Raw genomic sequence first — 12,096 nt, 5'->3', positions numbered from 1 at the left:
CCTGACTAAATGGGCAAGGATTCAAGTTATAGAGTCCAGAGAAAGCTGAGGTGGTTACCCAGCGTGTCCCATCTTGACAGAGTGAATGCTGAGTAAATGCAGAAAGGAAGATAAATATCGAGACTGCATCTTCATGAACAGTAACACTTCAGTAACAAGCAGGAGTGAGGACATTATGAGTTTTCTGGTTTTAGAACTTGGTTATCCTATGTGTTGTGGGTAATATTCTATCTAGCTTTAATTTATGACTGTGTTCATAGATCTAGGAATATTATGTTTTAAATTTTTTTAAATATTTATTTTTAATTGTAGGTGGACACAATATCTTTATTTTTATGTAGTGCTGGGATCAAATCCAGTGTCTCACACATGCTAGGCGAGCACTCTACGACTGAGCCAGAACCCCACCCCCATAGATCTAGGAATATTTAGACAACTGGAATAGAAAGGTTTTTTGTGCATGTGCCTTTAGGGATGGAGATAGGGGGTATTTTAACTTGACATGTTTTTGTTAATTTAGTTTTGCATATCTCAGTTCAATTTTTTTCTTGTTTCAAAGTTCACCGGGTTGAATTATGAAGCTTGCAAACTAGTCTTGCATAATGCAAACCCTAGCACCTGATATTGCTAGTAGAAGTGTTAGGTTACAAGAATGACAGTTTTAGCTTTCCATGCTGTAGGAGGTTGAATGGATGAAGATATGCGTTAGACAGTTGACCAGAGGCAGACCATCAGACCAGTACATTTTGCCAGAGAATCCTGGTGTCCATTAGAAATAAAATCGAGGGCTGGAGTTTTTGCTTATGGATTTCAGACACTAGTAATGGAATCTAATCTGCAAGGTATGGAAAAAATGGGTAACCATTTTATCACTTATTTCTCTTATTCCAGGATTGCATCCTGACTTTGTAAATCGGAGAAGCCAGTAGTGCTGCCAGTGTTCTTTGGAGAAAGTGTTTGGATCTAGTGCATGTCAAGTCATTGTTCTAATAAGGTAAATGTGTGGTAACTGAAAAGAACGGATAATATCAAATTTTTTTAAAAAATGGGTAGCTCAAATTGCTATGAGTATAAAAAACACTATTTTTTGAAGATTGAATATGCAAAAAGACTAAAATATCTAATTAGTCATTTTATATTGACAATGTTAGTAAAATGAAAATACTTTGAATATATGGATTAATAAAATTGATAATAGTTTAAAAAAAGAACTAATAACTTCACTGATTTGTAAAACCAGTGTTATATGTTGAAAGTTGATTATCTATGGGATTCCTTAATGGAAGTTCTATGTTCATAAGCATCATTTATTAAATCTACAGATTTAATAAGTGTATATGTGTAGAGATACATATGTTTGTGTATATATGTAAATATTTTGGTGAGCAGTCTTTTTCATGTGCATGTTACTTGAATGTGTTTGTTTAATCAAAATTGTGGTTATAATTTTTTGTTTGGTTTTCTTCTTTGGGGTGTCAGGGATTAAATATGGGGGTCTTAACCACTGAGCCATATTCCCAGGGTGCCCCCCCATGTTATTTTGAGACAGAAACATGCTAAGTTTCTGAGGCCATTGCTGAGTTGCTGAGACTGGCTCTGAACTTGGAATCCTCCTGCCTCAGCCTCCTAAGTATTACAGGCATGTGCCACCACCCCTGGCTGGAATTGTAATTTTTGTCACATGGTTTTAATAAACAACAGATTTTTTCCCTTTGGATTTTTTAGTGGCTCAAGGCATTTCATAATGAATGTTTCATAGAATGTCTTAACTCATCTCTTTTTGGTAGATAATTAGCCTTTTCCTTCTTTTTCCTTATCATGGATGAGTGTGGTGCATAAATCGTTGTATATGTTTGATTTCTTTATGTAATACATTTTCTTTAAAAAGCATCTTCTAAGCTGGGCAAAATGGTACATGGCCTGTACCAGTCCTAGCAAGTTGGGAGATGGAGGCAGGAGGATTGCAAGTTCATTTAGCAGTTAGGCCCTCAGCAATATAGCAAGATGCTATCTCAAAAAAAAAAAAAAAAAAGACTGGGGATGTAGCTCAGTGGTAAAGCACTTGAGTTTGATTCCCAGTACCAAAAATGAATAAATAGCATTTTACAGTTTATCTGTACTTAAAAAAACAAAACAAAACTTTTTTTTTGCAGTGCTGGGAGTCAGACTCGGGGCCTTTTGCATGCTAGGTGAGTGCTCCACCACTGAGCTATATCCCCAGTCCCCAAAATTTTGTTGATATATGTGCAAATAAAATAATACCTAGTCATATCAGACCATCAGCTACTTTTATGTGGTTCCTGGGATTAAACCAAGTGTTTCACACATGCTAGGCAAGCGCTCTACCACTGAGCCACAACCCAGCCCTCTGCTCTTTCTTTTGGTATTACTTCTCTAAGTAATAAGGTTAGTGTGATGGTTTTTGTCAGGCTTCCATGTCCATCTCACATGTGCAAATTTTTTTCATACCAGTTATAATGTGTTTTTGGTTAGAGCAGTATACTTAACCGATAATATTATGTTTATATACAGTTTTTTTCAAAGTCCAGTCATGTTGCATGCCGTGATTACTTTTCCTTTTTTGCACAACTATTTGTTTTCTCTGTTAATAATTAACCTTTTTTGTTGTTGTGCTTTATTTCTGTGTTTTTATCAGTAATTCCTTACCATACTCTGGCCAGCAGTGTAGATCTTCCTGAGGACATGTGTGCACTTTGGCTGCCTGGTGCGTTCTGTTCTTTTGGAGATCCCTTCTGCTTCGCCTAATATGAACATGTGCCGTAGGCAGCAGCACAGTGCAGCTGTCCTGATCTTGACATCATCCTGATGAATCCCCTCCCTCTCCTGGGCTGGGTCCAATCTCAGATTTTTCTCCCCCTTGATTGAGCTATTGGTTTTGGAAGAGTACCTTGACCTTTTTCTGTTAGCTTCCTGAAGAAAGTGCACAACATGAGAGGTAAATGTTTTAGACATTACATATCTGAAAGCTTTCATTTTATCCTTACATTGATTATTAATTTGATCAGGTATAGAATTGAAATTTGGAAATATTTTCCTTGAAAATTTTGAAGATCCTATTCTGTTGTCTTTTGGCCTCCACCATTGGTGAGATAACCTGTATGTAACCTGAAACCTTTAGACCTCTTTGTCCCAGTGTTCTGAAATTTTATAATGATCTTCTTGTTGTGGCTGTTTTCATCTAGTGGGCTATGCACTCAGTAGATTCAAATTAGGTCTTAGGTTTTCCTCCTCTTCTTCTTCTTTTTTTTTTGTATTGGGGATTGAACCCAGAGTTGCTTTACCAATGAGCTACATCCCCAGCCTCTTTCATTTTTAAGACAAGAATCTACTAAGTTGTATAGGGCCCTTGCTAATATGCTGAGGCTGGCCTTGAACTTTACAATCCTCCCGCCTTAGTCTCCTGAGTTGCTGGGATTACAGGCATGTGCCACTGTGCCAGGCTCTTCTTCATTTTCTTTATTCTTCTCCTATGTCTATTATTTGGATGCTGAGTCTTTGGGACTGATCCGATAATTTTATCCTTTTTCCCCTGCTGTTTGCACCTCTGCATTTTTGTTCCATTTTCTGAGGGATTTCCTGGGCCATGTTTTCTAACCTTCTGTTTATTTTTATTTATTTTTTTCTGTTTATTTTTTCACCTGTGCTTTGTTGTTATTATTTTGGTATTGGGGATTGTACCCAGGGGCACTTAACCACTGAGTCATGTCCTCAGCCCTTTTTTATTTTGAGTCAGGGTCTTGCTAAATTGCTGAGGCTGACTTTGAATTTGTGATCTTCCTGGCTATTATTAATTTTCTACAGCTTCTTTATGTTGCCTTAATGAAGCAGTGAGATGAAATAGATGTGGATCGTTTCCTCTTATTAAAATAGGAGTACTGTGCCTTCTTAAGGTTGACACAGTACTTTAAGAGGCTAACACAGAGGGTAAAGGAAACCTCCATAAAACCCAGAGAAGAAGCTGGGCATATGCCTGTAATCCCAGTGGTTTGGGAGGCTGAAACAGGAGAATTGCAAGTTCAAAACCAGCCTCAGCAATGGTGAGGTGCTTAGCATCTCAATACAAAATAGGGTTGGGGAATGTGGCTCAGTGGCCGAATGCCCATGAGTTCAATCCCCAGTACCCAGAAATAACACCCCTACCACCCAGAGAAGAGATTGCAAAACTCTTTGGATCCTGTCTGGAGTTAACAGCTAGAGAAAAAAATGGGGGTACTAATACATACTGTGTTTCTAATAGCAGTTTGTGAATTAAGTGAATTTATAAAGCACTAAGAACAGTGTCTGGCTATTATTCTGTTATTATTGCTGTATTCTGTTGTTGTTATTGTTATTATCTTTTTGTCCTTTTATAGTGAATACAATCTGAGCAAATTATTTATAATGTCTGTAATAAGGATTAGATAGGCCTATCAAATAGTCACTAATATTTTCTCTTTCTACGAATTTGAAAAGCCAACTTTGGTCTGGAGGTGTACCTCAGCTGTGGAGTGTTTACCTGGCATGACGAACCCTGGGTTTGATTCCCAGCACCAGAAAAGAAAATCTAACCTTACAAGGATGTTTTACAGAGTATATTTTCTTTTGTGTACTGTGTATTGAATTGATACTTGACTACCAAGGTACACCTCCAGCTGCCACCACATCCTTTTTAAAAAAACCAATAACTTTGAGATGGTCTTGCTTAGTTGCCCAAGCTAGCCTTGAATTTGTGATCCTTCTATATCAGCCTCCAGAGTCTGTGGCATTATAGGTGTGTACCACCACACTCAGCTACAGGGTGTATTTTCTAGAATTTGTATTTTTCTTCCATTTATTTAATCTTGTTTCAGTACTCAGTGTTGTATTGAAAAAGTACATGACTTTTTTTTTTTTTTCCTCCAGTACTGGGGATTGAAGCCAGCAGTGCTTTACCCCAATGAGCTACATCCCCATTTCTTTTTATTTTGAGACAGGGTCTTGCCAAGTTGCTGGGGCTAGCCTTGAACTTGTGATCCTCCCACCTCTCTGAGGTTATGGGCTTGTGCCACTGCACCTGGCTAATAACATATTCATTAAAACAACAACAACAACAAAAAAAAAAAAACAGTTAAGTGGGGCTGGGAATGTAGCTCAATGATAGAGTGCTTGTCTTGCATGCTGGGGTCAATCCCCACTACTGCCCCAACAAAGAAACTCAGTGTCATGATTTGCTGCTTATTTAGTTTAATAATAAGAGTTGGAAGGAAACTATAGGTCATTAGTTAACATATTATGGTGTCTTTTTTAAGTTAGAAAAGCCTAGATATCCTGTAAGAAATGAGAAGAGGGCTGGGTTATATATAGCTCAGTGGTAGAGTGCTTGCCTAGTAAGTGTGAAGTAGTGGGTTTAATCCTCTGTGCCACATAAAAATAAATAAATAAATAAACAAAGGCATTTAAAAAAATGGGAAGAAAATGTTCTCCTACGCTCATTTAAAATGGGAACTAAAATCTCTATTACCCTCTGTGAGAGAGACAGGAGAGGATCCTCTGGAGGAGTTGCCTACTATTCTGTTCCCTGATGATGAAACATTTATTGCATACATGATCCTGAGCTTAATAGACATTGAGTAAATCCTTGAGGGGATATCACAAGTTACCTATAGTGGTGATATTGTGATGACAAAGTTTAAATGAATAGCCCCTCAGTTTGCTGATGATTTTTCTCTGCTAACAGCTAACAGATATTTGTCTTCCAAAGGCATGGTCTTTTGACCTATATCTTCCTTGATGGTACCTTCTAGTGCACCTCTTCTATGTGATACATGCTAATTTAGCCACTAAAATATAAAAGCCTTGATTGTTCCATGTAGGAGTATATCTGATTACTTATAGACTTGTAAATGCAAGAAAAATAGAATCAGTGGCAAAGCTTGTTTATTCCCAGGGAAGTTCTAAATATCACCACCTGGTCACTTCTGGGGTTGTAGTTAAACATAGCTTAAGATATGAACTTACCTACTGTGTGCCAAGCACTTTTTATATAGGTACTTCTTTAATTCCCATGGTTATTCTATGAGGTGAAGGTCACATTAGGAAGATTGACAGTATTTTATCCAGCTAATAGGTGGCAGAAGCAAGATTTTAATCCAGTTATTTTCTGCTACCAGAGCTGCTACTAACTGTATAACCTGGCTAGTATGATAAAGTGACAATCTGATTTCATCTGGGACTGGGCGTTTTTAGATTGATAATTTACTTTAGCATATTTCTTTACTTACTTAATACCCACCTTTGTCACATCTTGAAATAACATTATGGAAGAATGTGAATGGAATGTGGTTGCTTATTATATGTTGGGATTATGGATTCCTTTTCCATCTAGCAGGGATTTATCAGTTAAGAAAGAACTTCACAAAATTCAGGTTCCTGTGTGGGAATCAGCTTTGAAATAGTGCCCTTCTGCCTGCTGTGTTCTGTGCCTCATGTAAACTATTAATCTCTTGGGTTTTTCTACTTTTCCATGTTATTGAGAAATAACATGGTCATGTTCTTTTGAAAGGTAAATGATGGAAAGAGTGGAGTTTGCCACAGGATAGGACCAGAAACTGAGACTCTGGTTGAAAAGCTGGAAAGAAATTTGACCTCTTTGCTGGCTGTGATGGAAAGAAGCCAGCAGCCCAGTTGTCCTTCACTGGATAGGATGTAGCACCCTGACTCACTCTGGGAACTCATCTTTTTTAAGTCGGATTATTGCTGCCTGAAGTTGTTGTAGGTAGATTGCTTCATGTGCAGTGATGAGACTACTTAGTCAGAGGCCAAGTCCCTGGACATTTAGTGTCTTATGGTTTCAGACAGATTGGTTAGTTTTTATAAAGGGTAGGAAATGATGTGGGAAAAAAAATTGGGGAGGGATATGATTGCTGAGGTTTGAATCCAGGGGCCCTCTGTCCCTGAGCTACATCCCTAGCCCTTTTTATTTTTTGAGTCAGGGTCTTACTAAATTGCCTGGGCTGGCCTTGAACTTGTAATCCTCCTGCCTCCGTCTCCCAAGTAGCTGGGTTTACAATTGGGTGCCAATACACCCAGCCAGAGTGTTGAGAATTTTTGAAGTTGGACCGTTGGTGCACTTGGATCCTTATTCTATCCTTTCTACTTTTGTGTGTGTTTGAATAATAATAAATAAACTTAAAAACATCCAGGGTGGTGGCTTAAGTCTGTAATTGTAATCCCAGTTACTAAGGAGGCTGAGGTGGAAGGATCTTTTGAGCCCAGGAGTTAAAGGCCAGCCTGGACAACATAAAAAAATAAATAGCTAGGGCTGGGGAATATAGGCCAGTGGTAGAACACTTGGCCTAGCATGCACATGGTCCCAGGGTTCAAACCACAATACTGTAACAAAATAAAATACATACAAAACACATCTGCACATCCATGAACTTGTGGCTAGAAAAATTATGCAGAGTCAGAAGTACTCGATCCCTCTCTTGCTCCCATCCTGTCTATCCTCCCACTCTGAAGAGATAACCCCTGTTAACTCTTTGTTGCTAGCACCTATGTAGATATTTCTTAAATTTACATGTGTACCCGCAGTTTACATGTTTAAAGCAGAAATTTCAGTGCTAAATTCCAGAATAATTTTATCTTTAAATTGTTTAAAATAGTAAAATTATCCTCCCCAAGGGATGATCCCCCCCACCACCATTTTAGAAGGTCGCGTAATGCATGTGAGGATATTTTCTGTAAATTGGAAGATCTTAGAATTGAAATAATATTGTTGACCGATTTATCTTGCAAAATAATATTAAGAGTGACTTAATAGCAGAATAAATGTCAGAAAGAGGTCTCTAATTTGATTTCTTTAGGGGTCGTGGATGGGATGTGAACGAAGCCTTGACGAATTATACTCCTAGAGATAACCGCAGCTGTTTTTGATGCTGTTTCCCCTCTTTCCCTCCTCTTTTTACTCAGGAGAGGACTGTCTCTGGAGAAAAGAATAAAATAGTAAACATGTTTAATATTTACCTGAGCTTTACTTTTCTGCTCTTAACTATCCAGAAGTATCTGGAACTCAAATGAGACCTGCTGCTCTTTAGTGAATTTTTTGCTATTTCAAAATTTATTATTTATTTATTTTTGTGGGGACTGGGGTGGGGATTGGGGATTGAACTCAGGGGCACTCGACAACTGAGCTACATCCCCAGCCCTATTTTGTATTTTATTTAGAGAATGTGTCTTGCTGAGTTGCTTAGTGCCTTGATGTTGCTGAGGCTGGCTTTGATCCTTCTGTCTCCACCTTCCAAGCCACTAGGATTATAGTCCACCATGCCTGGCCTTACTTTATTTTTTTAATGTGGTATTTGGTATCAAACTCAGGGGTGTTCTACCACCGAGCTACATAACCAGGCCCCTTTAAATTTTTGAGACAGGGTCTCACTAAGTTGCCGAGCCTGTACTTAAATTTGCCATCTTTCTGCCTTAGCCTCTTAAGTAGCTGGGTGTGGGCTTTTGTGCCCAGCTGGATCTTTTTTTTTTTTTTTTTCCTTGCTGTGCTGGGGTTTGAACTCTGGCCTTGCACATGCTGGCTGGGTGAATGCTCTACAGCTGAGCTAAACCCCAAGCTCAACTGTCCACCCTCTGGTGCTGGAGATTGAACTCAGGTGTGCTTAATCAATGAGCCAAATTCCCAACCCTTTTTGAGTTAGGGTCTTGCTAAATTATTGCTCAGGATGGCCTTCAACTTGGCAGTCCTCTTCCCTCAGCCTCCTGAGTTACTTAATTGGGATTATAGTGATGTGCCACTGTCTATTTCTAGTTTCGAAAATAAATGCAGTGGAATTCCAGTTTTATTCAGTTGTTTTTAATGTATCTAACTTATTTACAATATTATTATTTGTCAGCTGCTAACTGAAACAGGTGATTCCAGCCTCTACAGGTAAAGTAGCCCACTGCTTCCAAATAAACATTCTGGAAATTGATCATGTAGTGCCCTTACCATTTGTAGAGAAATAGCATGTTTCCATTTTGCTTTCTGTTTTCAGCACTCGACAGTTCTTTGCTGAATAACTTTACAAGTGGAAACCAGTCTTACTGTATAGTTAATTATTTTGTTTTTGTTTTGGGGGTCCCAGGGATTGAACTTAGGGGCACTCAACCACTGAGGCACATCCTCAGCCCTGTTTTGCAGAGACAAGGTCTCATTAAGTTGCTTAGTGCCTTTCTTTTGCTGAGTGAGGTTGGCTTTGAACTCAATCCCCCATCTCAGCCTACCAAGCCGCTGGGATTACAGGTGTGTGCCACTGTGCCTGGCTTGTTCTGATTAATCTTGAGAACAGATTATGCTGCATTGAAAAGCCTTGTTTAGGCAAGCTCTCTTGCACAGAATCCCCCCCCCCACCCCAAGAGGCTGTTGTTGAGCTGCCTCTCCTAGATATGCATTTCTAGCCAATTTGTTGGCTTTGGTCACTATGTTCATGTTTCTTATGATTGATTTCTCTTACTACATGAAGCTCTTTGTTCTGCACCTGGCTTTAGCTTTCCTACTTCGAGCTCTCTAAAGTCATCTGCAACATAAATATTGTCTTTTACAAGGTCTGGAGTTCTGACATTTTTCAGTAGAGTTTATACTTTCCCTTTTTTTTCCTTATTCTGTGAATTAGAGATTGAATGGAGGAGGAGAGCTAATGGCCATTTCAGTTAAGCATCTTAGCTTTGCTGGTTTAAGAACCACATTCTTTGAGAAATCATCACACATCATATTCCCAAGAGACTAATGGTTGGAGTATAATATAGGAGAGTAAGATACTGATGAGTCAACAGGGATAATATCAGAAAGGTATGTTTAAATTCTGGTTTTAACCAGCTGTGGAACTTGGGCAGGTTACACAACTCTGTAAATCCTAATCTCTTCTGTAAAATAGGTACAGAATGTAGTGTTTGATGAGGTTTGCATGTGAGATAATGCTGAAGGTTTGTAGCTCTTTGGTATTTCTTAGTAAATATTAATAGTTGTTATTGATAAACCAAAGTGCCAGGGAATCAATTTCCATTGTTTATTTGTCCAGGGCATTGTTTCCTTTTTGTAGTTGTAGATGGACAGCATGCCTTTATTTTATTTGTTTATTTTTACGAGGTGCTAAGGATCAAAGTGCTAAGCGCTGAGCTATAGCCCCAGCCCCCCAGGGCATTCTTTACTGGTAAGCAGGTCCATCAGAGACCAGATTATATATTAGAAGAGTATTCAATTAATATATTCTGGATAAAGAGTAAGAGAAGCTGATTTTTTTATTTTCCTTGTTTTTTGTTTTGAGACAGGGTCTTTGTTACTCATGCTGTTCTCGAACTCCTGGGCTCAGGGGATCCTACTGCTTCAGCCTCCAGAGTAGCTGGGACTATAGATTAGCACCATTTGAGTTTTGAGCTTGATGTAATTCCATCAAGGCAGGTTGGCTGCATTGTTCTACTTGAAGAAATGATGAACACTGGCATTTCAGGGCAGTTCCAGCTTACTGCCTTTCCCCCAGTGTCAGCATAAATATTCTGTGAACTCAGTGGAGTTGCATGCTAGATGCTACTTCCAGCTCTCTACCCCAGCCTGTCTCTGTCAGAAGCAGAGCAAAAATCAGGTGTTAGATCATATGTTAACTTTTAGGTTTTAATTCTGTGTCCAGATTGATAGCTTTCTTTAGATGATTGAATAGGTAAATCAGAGCTTTGGTGTTCTTGGTATTTTAAGGAGATTTTTTTTTCCCCTTTAATCTTTTCTTTGGTAGTACTGAGGATCAAACCCAGGGTCTCTCACATGCTAGGCAAGCTCTCTACCACTAAGAAACATCCAGAGATGCAAATTCTTATGCTTGTTTTCCCCTTTCATAATTTATTACTGACAACTTTGACATTTACTTATTTATTTAATGTCTTTATTTTTATGTGGTGATGAGGACTGAATCTAGGGCCTCACGCATGCAAGGCAAGTGCTCTACCACTGAGCTACAACCCTAACCAAATTTTGGCATTTATAAACTTAGGTTTATAAACTTACACATTCCAGTATTTCAGCATATTTTATGTTGGTACATCTTAAATTAGGACTTATTTCTTTGATTCTGCAGATTTAACCCAGGGATGCTTTACCAATGAGCTACATTCCCAGCTCTTTTTGAGACAGGAACTTATGTTTTCATCTTATGCTGAGAGTTTTGAATCTTTTTTTTTTTTTTTTTTTAAATATTTATTTTTTAGTTTTCGGCGGACACAACATCTTTGTATGTGTTGCTGAGTATCGAACCCGGGCCGCATGCATGCCAGGCGAGCGCGCTACCACTTGAGCCACATCCCCAGCCTGAGTTTTTAATCTTTTTGTAAAGTTATTTCTTGGGGAGGATTTCCATAGGTTATTTTTCTTTTAAAAAATTTTTTTGTAGTTGTTATTGTTTTGACCATTAGTTTCCTTTTAGATAAAGTATGGTATTTGTTGATCCTGCCCTGTCTCTAATCTTAGATTATGTTTGGATCCTGGAACCCAAATTAAACAGATTAAATATTCCTGTGTAGTGCTTTATTGAATTAACATCTAGCATTTCTGTCATGAGACCTTTGGGTAAGAATTGGTAAATGACAGTTGTGCACAATGGTATGTGGCTGTAGTCCCAGCTACTTAGGAGTGAGGCAGGAAGAATGCTTGAACATGCTAATACATTTTAATAACCCAAGAAAATAAGATAAAGCCATCTCTTGGTTTAATTGCTGCAGGCCACCAGTCATAAGATTATCTAATACTTAATTAGTTAGAATGTGGACAATGAAATGAGAGTTAACACCATAAGAAATGTTCTGGTCATGCTCTTAAAGGTATACTAGATCTCGAAGAAATTTAGTATCCTCAGGAAGTTTGGCTTTAATGGGAATGAAAAAAGGAAAATACTCAGCAAAGCACTGTACAGATGTCACATTACAGCAGTAGAGCTGTTCAAGACACTTATGTGTACATACTCAAAAACTCTTCATGCCATAGGCATCAATCCTCTGTCCAACTCAATTTCCATATCCTTCCATGGAGTCATAGAGAGCTTTAAAGGATTTTTTTTGTCAGGCAGGGGAGGGGGTGCTGGGCTTTGA

General features: G+C 38.5%; 1 protein-coding gene and 1 non-coding gene across 2 annotated transcripts in view; both read left to right on the top strand.

The window, feature by feature from the left end:
- Window positions 1-12,096, top strand: part of Thrap3 (thyroid hormone receptor associated protein 3) — a 55,095-nt gene that overhangs the window by 16,170 nt on the left and 26,829 nt on the right. The window contains exon 2 of the mRNA XM_046468849.2: window positions 892-994. The gene's annotated coding sequence lies outside the window, so the exon portion shown is untranslated. The remainder of the gene's footprint in view (window positions 1-891; window positions 995-12,096) is intronic.
- Window positions 3,899-4,005, top strand: LOC124075412 (small nucleolar RNA SNORA26). The gene has a single exon (XR_006846032.1). It is a non-coding gene; the product is annotated as a small nucleolar RNA SNORA26 (small nucleolar RNA).

This window comes from Marmota monax, unplaced genomic scaffold (assembly GCF_021218885.2).
Source record: "Marmota monax isolate L192 unplaced genomic scaffold, Marmota_monax_Labrador192_F-V1.1 WCK01_AAM20220418_F8-fsc00008, whole genome shotgun sequence".
Lineage (NCBI taxonomy): Eukaryota > Metazoa > Chordata > Mammalia > Rodentia > Sciuridae > Marmota > Marmota monax.
This window is presented reverse-complemented; position numbering and strand designations above follow the sequence as displayed.